We start from the raw sequence: 12,383 nt of genomic DNA, 5'->3' as shown, positions 1-12,383 counted from the left end.
TTTGTAATGGAAACCTGTCTGGATCTTGAAAAAGGGCTCTGAAAACTTCCCAGATTCTCTGGTCTCAGTATCTGGCATGGAGAGCTCAAGCCACTGAGCACTGCTACTGTGGCTGGTTTCGGAAAAAAAGTCGAGCTCTGATGTTGATTTTCAGATAATCAGTGTGTGGGCTATTAACAATAGACCCTAGGGTCAGATGCAGCACTGCATTTTTGGTTTGGGGTGGAGAGGATTGGGGACAAGGATTAACTCTTTATTTTTTCCCTCTGGGGTTGAAGACTGAATGTGGTGTGCCACAACCTCCTGCCTTCTGGTCTGCAAGTGGGACCTCACAATGAGGTGCTTCCCAGTGCAGCAAAATCTGCTGATCACCACTGACTGTTGGACACTTCACTGTTCCAGAGGAACCCAAAGAAGTGAGTACTGGGAATGGATGGAGGCAGTGTGAAAGACGGGAGTCCTTCAGCTGAGCACACATCTGTTAGGGCTCTGTCATTGCCTGCATCTCCCTCTCTTTCTGGATCCTACATAAATCAATGCAACAGCTGCAGCAATAAGATTTCCTGTGCTTCTGTGCAGGAGGGCTGTGGAAGTGGAGCAGAACAGGATCAACTCTGGCATTTTGGCTGCTGCAGGTGAGCCAGGAAATCACCAGGAAGTGGCATCCATCCCCTGGAGACACCACAGCCCATGCTAGTCATGGTACCAGTCCTTACATGTGAGCCGTGAGTTTTTCTTCAGAGCCCATCAGCTCTCCAAAGGGATTCTGCAGTGTGGGGTATTTGGGGCCAGGAAGGTCCCAGGTTGGAGGTGGGAAGTCCTGCTGCCTCACAGTGCTGCCAGCATGATCCAGTCCTGAGTCATTCCCTTGCCTGTTTGTTTTGGTATTTATTTATTTACCACCAAGGTGTCGGCCCAGAGCAGGCTGACTGTGCCGAACTCCTTCGGTGGCCTGGTGGCTGCTGCCAGCTCCGTCAGAGTCTTGCAGTGCCGGGAGTGTTTCACCCACAGGTGAGGGGGAGAGAATCATGTTCCTGTGAGAGCAGTGCCACCCCAAGCTCCCATCAGAAGCTTGCTTGGCTCTAGGTAACGAGTGCAGCAGCACAAGGTAAACTACTTTCACCCTGGCCACAGAGCCCCTGGCTCCCAGATCTGCTCCCTAAACTGCCTGGGAGGGTAGAAGGAGGTTAAGAGGCATATCCTTTGCTGTAATTATATCCTGTTGCTAGAGATATTGTGCTCTGCTTAAAGAAATCATCATAATGCAGCCTCCCGGAGAAGGTAATTACTGTGCATCTTATGAATGGCTGCATGTGAATGTCTGCTTGAGCTGCTGTCAGCAGCAAGTTTCAACACATCTTACATACCAGGCATTTTATAGCCCTAGTTTTATTTGTTTTCATCACCCCTTGCCTTGTGCTTTAGTTTTCATTAATGGACCTGGGGTTTTTTTGTTTGTATTGGTTTTCTTTTTCTCTTTTTTTTTTCTCCTTTTTTATTTTAAGAGGCCAGAGTTCATGTCTTTGATGGAGCACTTGGGTGGTGGCCACAGCTCTTATTTTGCTGCATTTTTATTGCTCTGTGGTGGCTTGAGGGGGACTATCTGGAAGATGTTGTTTCTGAGCCATTCCCATATGGTAGGATTTGAGTGGGCTCTGGTTTCCTACTCTGATCCCAGATAAAACAGACTATACCAGCGTTGACAAAATTTGGTGTCACTCTACCTCTAGTATAACTGCACAGATTTAAGCCCACAAGACAACCTATTTTTCCTGTTGTATTTTCTGAACTTCTCTCATGTTGAAAAAGGGTTGGTGAGGGATGTCAGGCCTTTGAGCTTTCCAAAACCAATCACCTGCCTGCCTTGGTTGGCAACCAGTGCATGTGTCACTGTGTGGTGGCCAAAGTTCTGGGGGCTCACAGCCTGATAGCTCTATGGATGGAGATTGCCATGTCTTCAGACTCTCCTTTGGCTCTGCAGAGACATTTGAGTCAAAGAGATGGGGCAATACCAAAGAGCCCTGGTTGGTCACAGTAGGAGTGACCCAGCTAATTTTTCTTTCGCACAGGTCACTCGTGCTTGCCTTTCCTCAGATCTGTGTAATTTGCCTTCATGTTGTTCATGTAGGGCCACAGTATGTGACTGCATTGGTGTACAAATATCCTGTCCATCTCAGGGACAGCTCAAGGGAGGATTTGAAACTACTCCTTAAATTTCCTCTTTGTGAAAATGGTTGAGGCGTACTCTTGCAGTGCTGAAGCTGAATTATCTTAGTACCCTCGCTGATTTATTGTGTTTGTGGCCAGTCTTCTGTGCATGCTGAGCATCTGCTATGTTGCATCCTGAGGTGGTTCCATCCTGGTACTGTGTCCATCCCTCTCTGTGATTCTTGGTGAAGCCTGAAAGGCAGCCTGGCTGCTGGAGGACGAAAGATGCCATAATAAATGTGAGCTCATAATGTTATTGTTAAAAATAACTGGAGCTAAATTATAAAGAAAAAATAAATCTTATTCAGACCTAGCCCAAGGGAGAAATGGACATGAGGGATTGGGCAATCCTTCTGTAAGTTCTTCCTTTAGACTATATTTAAACCACACTGAGAGCCAGATTCTCAGCTGGTGTCAATTGTTATTGACTTCAGTGGAGTGAAGCTGGTTTACACAAGTTGAAGCTGCTAAATGCCAGTATTTGGATGAAGCTGGGGCAGCTGGAATTACTTTTGCAGAAAACTCTAGTCTGATGCTGGTTCAAAAGCTATGAGCCCTCCTGAGTGCTTGAGCTATGAGTGCTCTGATTTAGCAGCTCTTTTGGGATGTGAATGGCTATTAAAAGACCTTTACTTGGGTCAAAATTTGCTGTAATCTTAGCTAGGTTCTGCAACTCTGGTGTCTGTCATTATTCTACAGTCACTGCTTTAGATGGGCTCCTCTGAAAAACTCTGCAAAACTCTTTTTACTTGCTACTTCACTGGCATCATCTCCTGTCTAGACACTGTAATTATGAGAACCAGGGAGCATGCAGTGTGATGTGTAGATAAACCTGGATAACTCCAAGGCAACAGAGTGCTGCTTCCATCCCTCCCTGATTGCCCTCCAAACCAATTTTGCCCATTTGTTGTCTGCTCCAGTAGGAACGTTAGCAAAGTGGGGACTGTACAGTGCCACCTGGGCAATATTCATTTGAATTTTGCATTCAGAAGCAAATGTTCCAAGCCATAGAAATGGAGAGGCAAACCTCAAATTGCAGTGGAATCTAGCAATAGTGGGTTAGCCTTCCCTATTTCTGTTTTTCAGTATGCCTAAAAACTCTCTGGATTAAATAAACAACCTCCCCCACCACCACTGTCAGCAGAATGCATTAAATCTGTAAGCTGATTTGAGTAATTTTTGTGTACTCATATCCATTCTAATTCCCTTCTTATCCATGGACTTGTTTTCTATTTATGCCAGCACAGACTGTATCCAAACTCAACCTCTATTTCAGCATTTTTTAAATAAGGGCTTTTAAAGCTACTGATTTAAAAAGAGACCATCAAATAATCAATACAATATATAATATTGGAATGCATTTTATTCTTTCTGTTGCTGTCCACAGTATGTCACTTCCAGAAATGTGTAATGAGTGGAAAAAACCCACATTTTTCTATTGCCCTTCTTTAATATGTCATCTTTCCTGATTCTTTGCTGTAACTGGCACCAGAGAGAATTGTCTGTAATACTTAGCAAGGCCCCTGGGATTCAGACTCTTTCTCAAGTCTCTGTGCTTGGAGTGCCTTATGGGTTTCCACAGGTCTCTGCAGGAGCTGGAGCATGTAAGAATAATCTGTTTGCTGCATTTTGACTCCAAATCAATGTGCTTTGAGTTGATTATAGAGAGGGATTTCTCATTTGCTTTTTGTTCTCATAGTAGCAGCTTTTGAAAAATCACTGGGCTGGTCCATGGGAGAAGTGCCACCACGCAACTCCTTTGCTCCAAGGGAGGCACTTTTTGCACTCCTGGTGGTGACATAGGTGAGTGAATGCTCTGGGGCATGCATTTAGGCTTCACCTCTTTAAAGTTTGGATCAAAAGACACCTTTTTATGAGTCTTTGTAATGGAGACATTCCATTGAGCATGGATGACTTGAAAAAAATTATAATAGAGCAGGTTAATGGGTGACTTGGATGAATCTTCTAGCTTTGGGCTCTGACAGGAGCTGTTGAGTTTGAGCTGCACAGTGCTGCCTCTTTGGGGAAATTGCACAGGTTTAGTTAGAATCTGTTTCCCAACTGATGGAAGAGTCTATCTGGATGCTCTTCTTTTGGTGTAAGCTTGGGGGTTCATCTGAATTCACGTAGGACACATCAGAGTGCATTTTTATAAAGAGCTGAATTTGGTGGCTCATGTATTGAAAGAGTGAATCTCCAATCCTGAGCCCCTAAAGTCAAACTCCAGCTACGATTTCTAGACCAGTCTAGGTGGGGATGTTCTCAGCCTGCATTTAGCCAAATCTGAGACTCCAGATGGAGCTGTGGCTCTAGGACTTTTCCCAAAGGAGATTTGGGAAATATCAGAGTCAAGGCCAGGCCAGCTCCAGTCCTGTGTGGAAGTGGGAGCTCATCTTTCCACTCCCCAGCCTTTTCTACTCTCAGGCTGGTGATTTGTTTTGTGTTGGGTTGTTGGACACATGTTAATATCCTAGAGTATGGTGCATGCACATGAACCCAAGGAAAAAGAAATATCTATGTGAGGAAAGCACACTTCTTTCCCTTCTTTTTCCCACCCCCATCACTGTATCACCATGTTGGTGTGAATGGATGCATGGACATTGTGCTGCAATAGCTTCCTGCACCAGATGCAATTCTCAACCAGCCCATAACCAGTTCTCCAGGGTGACACAGCCACATCATCCCTTTTCCCTCTGTTGATTTTTGGAATGAATCATCTTTGTTACCTTTTGCATTGCACTGCTACTAAACCTGCAGCAACAGCAGGAAGCTGGTTGGCATTATTGTGTATGAGAGCTGTAGGAAGAGTGGGTTTGTATTTCCTACACTGGTTTGAAGGTAAGGGTGCCAGGCTGGGTGTGCACTGAATGTCCCACTGTGGTTATTTTACCCCTTTCTTTGCTGGGGGATGTTTCCACAGAATGTACCATGGCAGGCTTTGAACCAATTTGTTGTGCCTTTGTTTACTATGAAATTAGTGCACTTGTTTTATGTGAACTCTCCATGAGATTGTTTACTTTGGCACAGGGATCCATGTGCTTTCAGAGATGCAAGGAATTTAGCTACCGGGAGCTTATTTAGTTTAGTTTGTTGCATTTGCAAAACAGATGGTGGAGGGAAAAGTGTATGTGTGGGGAGGCTTTAGGACAGGATTTGGTTAATGTTTGCTGCCTCTGTAGTTTTCTTTGTTGTTTTCTGGCTGAAGCAGGATGGGTTTCCATCACAGGGAGAAGAAAGACAACACATAAGAACTGATATGCATTTTGCACACAGGCAAAAATAAATATAATTTGGACTTGAGCTGTCATTTTGTGGGCATCTTTGCCAAGGTGGAACTCTCAGTTTCTGGGGCTGGTGGAGGTACAGAAGCACCATGGGGGCCTTGTACATTAACTTGGCTCTGCTCTCTGGAGCCCCACGGGCCTCAGCAGACCTCTGAGGCACCTGTGATAGCATTTCTGTGCTGCTGCAGAGCAAAAGAAGGGAAATCCTCACGAGATGTGTGCCCTGGAGCTGGCTGGTGTGGGGTGAGGCCATCCCCATGACACTGGGGTGCCATTTCAGTTAATGCCTTTAGTTACAGCTCTCTGCTGAAGTGAGAAAGGGCAGCTGTCCTCAGTGGAAAACTGAAGCAGAGAGTAGAGGAGGCAGGACCTATTCAAAGTCCCACAGAGGGTGACTGAAGGAGAATGAGGGTGGATCCCAGCTCTGCTCAGCCAACTATTTGGGCCTTGTGTCAGGCAGATCATTTTGGAACAGGCCAGAGTTTCCCTGTTCCAAGGGGCAAATTAGTGCCAAGTTGCAAGGGATTCTTGTAAGGCTCTGCCACGTCCATTTGTGGTGGGTTATGCACGCTGGGCTGTAGGGCATTGGGAGAAGTGTCACTTTCCACTTACTTCCTACTGAAAGGTTGTCTGTTCTCCTGGGCTCTGCCACTCTGCTTTATATATTTGGGAGACTAGGTCAAAATCCTTCCAAACCTTCATATCTTGCTTTTGGGTTTATTATGGGTAGCAAGCAACTCCCTCTTTGCAAGATCCTCACAGGAAGGATCTTGGAGCAATCAGCCCTAATCAAACTTGGCACTTGCTCAGGGCAGGATCATATTCCCCTGCATTCCTCTGTGGATATGGCAGGCAAAGAATCTGTCACCGTGTCTGATGACCTTGCCTGCAGTGCAAAGTGCCAAGAATGCCCCATGTTTTCTCAGGGTGGGGTGCTGAACACCACCAATGGCCAGCAAAGCGTGATGATGGGGTGAGCGTGTGCTGGGATTGCTGGGGCATTTGCTGGTGGGCTTGGTGGGGGAGGAGCCCACATGCCACCACCTGGTTATTTTGGGCAATGGACTGAGCTGCTGAGCTGGATCTTTCACAGTTCCATCCAATCTTCTGCCCCTACAGAAACATTTCTCAGACATTAACGCTTTGCCCATCTAGGTGTCCTGTTTCTGAGAGACCTCTGTGCTGCCCAGTATGAGCCCAGGGCATATGCTTTTACCCTTCTTCAAATCTCAGAGCTGAAGGGTGGTGGTTAAAGGTGCTTGAGCATTTTTCAAGCTTCTACTGACAGAAGGATGGCTGTCTTTCAGGTCAAAGGGTTTTCTGTCTGCTTATTGACCTCTTTTTTTACTAAGGTTAGATAGATATCAGTTACATTTGGACAGATGCTGCTGAGATGAGCATGAACTTTATTAGCAACCATTTAACCCTTTTTCCTTTTAGGTCTTTGTGAGCTTGAGAAGTCTTATATACTTCCAATTTCCATATGAAGAAGTTGAGGCATAATGAGTTGCAGTGGTTTGTCCCAAACAAGTCTAACTAGAAAAGTGCTTGAAATTCAAATTTCTTCTTAATCAGTCAGATTCTTGATAAGAATGTCCTCCTGTTTCTGCTAGTAGAGCCCTTTGGCATCTGCGTGAAGAAAGAGGGCATGTTTCCTCCGTGGGAATTACCAGGAGCACAGTCTTGCTTCTCCTAGTGTGCCCAAAATGAACAAAGATGGTTGGAGCAGGAACAAACCATTGTCGTGGATGAACCGGCTGTGGAGAATAACAAAAGTCAGCATCTTCCTTGGGCAAGATGACTTCTGCCATAGGTGCTGTAGCTGCCATAGGTGCTGTAGCTTCACCTTCAACAGGTGCTGTAGTGCTCTGTTGCAGGGTGTGCCTGCAAGGTGAAATGTAGCCTTCAGGCATCACCTCGGAGCAGTGCTCTCCAGGATAGGCTGGATTTTGCCTGGCTTTGTGTGTAAGCGTGGTTGCCAACACCTGCACAAAGCAAAGGCAGAACAGACCTGAAGAGCAGCACTGGGTACCTGCTTGACCATGGCAGAGTGCATAGCTAGGTGAAGGTGTGAGCAGCAGCAGCACTGAAGGTGGAAATGATGCCAGCAGGGTTTTCTACTGGGCTCCCGCCCTGTGTATCTTCCCCCATACTGTGTTGGAGCCCAATCTCTCTCATAATTGTCCACCTGGATCAATTGCAGATTAAGCCCTGCAGCCAGCCGTGGGAAGCACAGATGTATGGCACCGTGCAGCATGTTCAGGGATGGCCTGGTCTGCTTAGTGGTCCTGCCTGGAGTCAGTCCCATGCTCTTCCCAAGCTCTATTTGCAATGCAGGTAAACTGTAAAGGAGGGGAGTATGTGTAAGACAAGGGAGGTACACCAGTGTGTGTGCATTTTCCTGCCTCTTTGCAGACTTTTCAATGAAAGACAAAATAGTTGCATGGCCCTTGGTGTTATGGGTTTGCAGTTTCCCTCTTGAAATCTTAAGATGCGGATCACAGGCACGTGTTGGTAGACACTACACAGCTACACAAGAGACCATCCCTGTCAAGCTTTAGGACTAGATACCATATAAAAGGCCAAAGCAGGATAGCTCGTGGGTGGAATAGAGCTGGAAGGAGAAAGTGATAGTGCAGTGGAAGGGTGCAGTGGAAAATCAGGAATTGCACCTCGCAACTAGTCTAACCAGGACCCTAAGGGGGAAAGTGTCCAGGTGTTGTGGAAGCAGCTTTGCACACCTTTATGGGGAGGTGTTTGGCAAAGAGCTAATTCTCAAGCCTTGATGCATGACCCCTCATGTAACCACTGATCAGTGAGTGCTGCAGGACACCACTACTGCAGTTCATGGGAAGAGACAGTTGGAAAGGGAGTAAAAGATAGTCTATAGGAAAGGAGATAGTTTCAGGAATATCCTTGCCTTGGCCGATTTTCTCAGACCTTGACCACTCTCTGGCCTGCCCTTTTCTACAGTGCCTGTTGTGGTATCACTGCCAAACTACGGGTGTGCAGACTTTGGGGACTCGTGTGGTAGGACAGGGCAGGATGTTTATTGGGAAGGGTCGGGCTGAGGAGGACAAATGCATCAGGGTTGGCAAGGGAAGGGCTGTGGGTCCTGCACAGACTGAAGTTGAAAACTACTTTGTCGTCTGGTTGTGCAAGAGTGTCTGAGGCAGAGGGGATGTGTGTGAGGGGCAGGAAGGAGGGGTGCCTGCATGTGTGCATAAGGAAGTATCTGCAGCAGCTGTTACAATTGTTTTAATAAAGGAACGTTTCCCTGAATTTCTCTTTTGGTGCCTGAGGGCCCTTCCCAGGATACTCTTGCTGAAGCTGCTATTTAATTTCCAGGGCAAATGCACTACACATACACACACACACAGAGCCTCTTCTTGTTCATGTAAACCCACTATCCCATCAGCACATCTCCTTTTCCTTTTACTAACAGGGAAGGGGGGGATGCAGGGATTGGGGTAATGACAGAGCTGATTATAATTAATGTTTTTTTAATGTCTGAAGAGCGAAAGTCCTGCCCAAGTCCCCCAGCTGAGCACAAGCCAAAGTGCTAAATCCCTGTAGGGGTGTGTTTTATTACTGACGCTCTGCATGTTGAGGCTGGTCGCGGGGCTTGATGCTGTGTGTGTGGAATTTTTGTGGCTATTTTCTATTGTGCCAATGAAAAGCAGGATCCCATCCATATAATAAAAAGGAAACTTGAAGGTTTCCACACCTACATGGAGGTGAATGCTTGCAGCAGTACTGTTTTAATTATGCAGTTTACCTTCGCATGACTTTTCTGTAGGATCACATTGCAAATGATTGAGCAGATGTTACTGGGTTGGAATATGATGGGATTCTCAGTGGCCCTTCCACAAAAGGTTTTGGCTACTCCTTAGTTAGGCTGGTCTGGAGCTGGCTTGTTTTATAGTCTCATAATTCTTCACGGGGAAGCTTGTGCTGGGTTTGATTCATCCCTGACTATTCCTCTTTCAGGAACAGGGCTCTGCCAGAATGATGGGGACATGGAAACACTGATGGCTTCCTGATCCTCTCTTGACCAGCTGGGTGATCTCAAACAGGTTGTTTGCTCCTCAGGACTCTGTTTTTTCTGTGTGCCTGATGTCACACAGAGATTGAAGGCTGGGTATGGAAGCTGCCTTTAGCCAGGCTGTCTACACAGTGTAGCAGTAGTAAGGGATCTCCCCTTCCCAAATCAGTCCAAAGCCACATCCTGCAAGTACTGATCCCTTCAGTGGGCTGAAAAAACCCCTCAGCACACACCAAAAGGACAGGAAAAAGTGGTTCCCTATGTGACACCTTAGAGGAACCTTTAACTGGGAATAGTAGCAAGTGACTGCAATCTTGCAAGCTTTCAAAGATTATCTGAGCCTTTTGTATGTGAAAATGTGGAGAGTTCCAGGAGTGTTGGCAACCTGGATTGTCTTTGTACCTGTGCAGCCCTTGGTCACCTGAAGCAAATTTCCACCGTCAGAGTACATGTGTCAATCCTCTGAGAGAGGCTGCCTGGGCACAGTCCCCAGGAGCTCCCAGATATCCCTTCTCTCTGTACCCCTCACTAAAGGAGGGATGAGTCATCCCTGCTGTAGCTGTGTTTCTCTTGCCACCATAGCAGGTAAGAGCGGTTTGGGACACAGGCCCACAAGTGGCAGCTCACAGCTTCTGAACCCAGCTTCAACTTTGTCTCAGGTAAAGAAGAGGTGGCTCACTGTCTTTCCCTTTCTATCAGCAGAAATTCCACCAGAAATGGGCTGAACCACACAACCACACCAGCCTTGGTGGCTGCTCCCACCATTCCAGGATGAGTGTCTCTTCATCTCCCACACAGCTGGCCCATGTACTGCTGTTGCTCAACCTCCTCCTTTCTGCCCTTTTGGCAAGGATGTGGACAAAACCAGCCTATAAATCTGTTCAGATTCTGAGCTTCGGTGCCTGACCCTGGATCTCCAGTCTGTACATGTAATACCTGCAGCTCCAATGTGATCTGCCCTCCAGGAGTGAGGAGCTTTGAACTTTGCACCCCAAAAATACACTCAGCTGTTTGACAGAGGTCTGACGTTTTCTCTGGAACTTTATTATTATTTTCACTGGATTTTTTTTTTTTTTGAACTTCCAAATCCTTTTGTTTTTCTCCTCTTCCCCAGAAGAGCATGCTCAGCAGCCAAAGGAGAAAGCTGGCTGGAGCATGCAGACTGTGAGCAGTGTAGGAGCTGCTGGGAGAGAGGAAGGGCAGCAGGAGGGCTGTGGCAGAGCACGTGGCTCCTGCCCTCAATTAGCCTGTGTGGCCATCACTGTTCAAATGAAAGCGCAGCAGGTCTCCAAAGAGTTCTCTCATGGGTCTTGCTGAACTTATAAGCTGGGACCACAGTATAACTTAATTTCCTGAAATGTCAAGCAGCTTCAACTGGCTGCCTGCTCTATTGGTGTTGGTTTGGTGTTGTGGTTTTTTGTTGTTGTTGTTGTTTTTGTTTGGTTTTTTGCCTTCTAATAAACACATTGTACTTCCATTTCCTGCAAAAAAATCCTATCAGTGTTTGGTGATTGTTTAATAAGAGAAATCAGTAAGCACATGGAAAGTTCACATCCTGCAGGTGAATATAATGACTATAAGCTTTCTTATGGGTTGCCAGGGGTTGGTGGTTTTTGTCTGGTTGTGGTTTGATTTATTTGTATTTTTATCCTTCCAGCTGAGAACATTGATCTGAAGCTGTATCCTGACATGCTGAGACCATTGGTGAGCTGTAGGAGGCCTTCAGCATCCACCAGCTTTACTCCAGAGGAAAAGGTAGAATTTCCTGGATGAGCAAGCTGGGAGAAGGGATATCAAATTGGGAAAAGTAACAATGTTGAGGACTAACTGTCATGTTTTCATTACCTTTCTTGTGATAGACTGTGGGTTTTGTTTGATTTTGCAAGAGAACGGGGCTTATATAATTGTGTTGTGGATGTGAACTCTTAGGAAGGTGACTGTAAGGCTTGCAGGCAAACCTGATGGGTTCCAAATGGATTTGTTGCTGGTTTTTTGTATCTCTGCTTCTAGACAAGCTTGTATATTATTTCATAGGTGTGATTTCTGAGTCCTATTAGCTCTTTGTTCAAGATGAGTCTTTTATAATTCTTGTGTGAACTAACACTCTTTTAGACCTGGAGATACTGTGCTTATATGGAACCTGATAGAAAATTTTAAAAGCCTTTTCTTCATGTTAATTTTCATTACTGACTCTAATACTCCTCTGTCTAGAGCTTTCTCACTTCAAAGTGCCATGCAGTCTATCAGCTGACTGCACAGCCCAGGTAAATGGGAGGTAAATAAAACTCCCTGCCATTCTCAAGGCTTTTGGATTTTTTGTAAGTCTCTGAGTGTGGTGTTGAGCAGGGAGCCACAGAGAGCCACCCATTGGGAAATATTTGGCCGAGGGACTGACTGACAATTTAGACTGTCTGAACACAGGCCTGAAATGAAAATCTTGTGTTGTGACTGTTTGCTTTCCAAATGTCTCTTGCAATTTGTGTCCTCTCCAAGCTGTGTTTCATGGTTCTCATCTCCTTTCTCCACACAAGACCATGGTTTCCCAGGCTCTGGGGGGGAAAGAACTAGCCAGCAATTGTAATGGAAACCCTTGCCTGATTAGGTGTCAGGAACTTATTGAAAATAATGCAATTTTTATGGCACTTCCTATATTTTAAAACCCAAAGGCCAATAAGAGAGAAATTGGCCAAGCAAAAATAAAACAAAAACATAATAAGCATTTTAATCCTTAAATGATAATTAGCCTTGGTCTGGAGCTGAGGACTGCACCAGCTTTTTTGAGAAGCAGCAAAGCACATTTTCTCATCCCACCACAGACACAGGCATATTCTTTTGTTCAGCTCCTT

At 45.8% G+C, this 12,383-nt stretch overlaps 1 long non-coding RNA gene across 1 annotated transcript; it reads left to right on the top strand.

Annotated features, from left to right (window-relative positions):
* The first annotated feature begins 284 nt into the window (after positions 1 to 284).
* LOC136295356 (uncharacterized) lies at positions 285 to 10,884 on the top strand. Its single transcript, XR_010722647.1, has 3 exons — positions 285 to 416; positions 580 to 635; positions 10,240 to 10,884. It is a non-coding gene; the product is annotated as an uncharacterized lncRNA (long non-coding RNA).
* Positions 10,885 to 12,383: the final 1,499 nt, after the last annotated feature.

This window comes from Chamaea fasciata, unplaced genomic scaffold (assembly GCF_029207755.1).
Source record: "Chamaea fasciata isolate MVZ Bird 193981 ecotype frontalis unplaced genomic scaffold, bChaFas1.0.hap1 SCAF_11, whole genome shotgun sequence".
NCBI classification, from domain to species: domain Eukaryota; kingdom Metazoa; phylum Chordata; class Aves; order Passeriformes; family Sylviidae; genus Chamaea; species Chamaea fasciata.
This window is presented reverse-complemented; position numbering and strand designations above follow the sequence as displayed.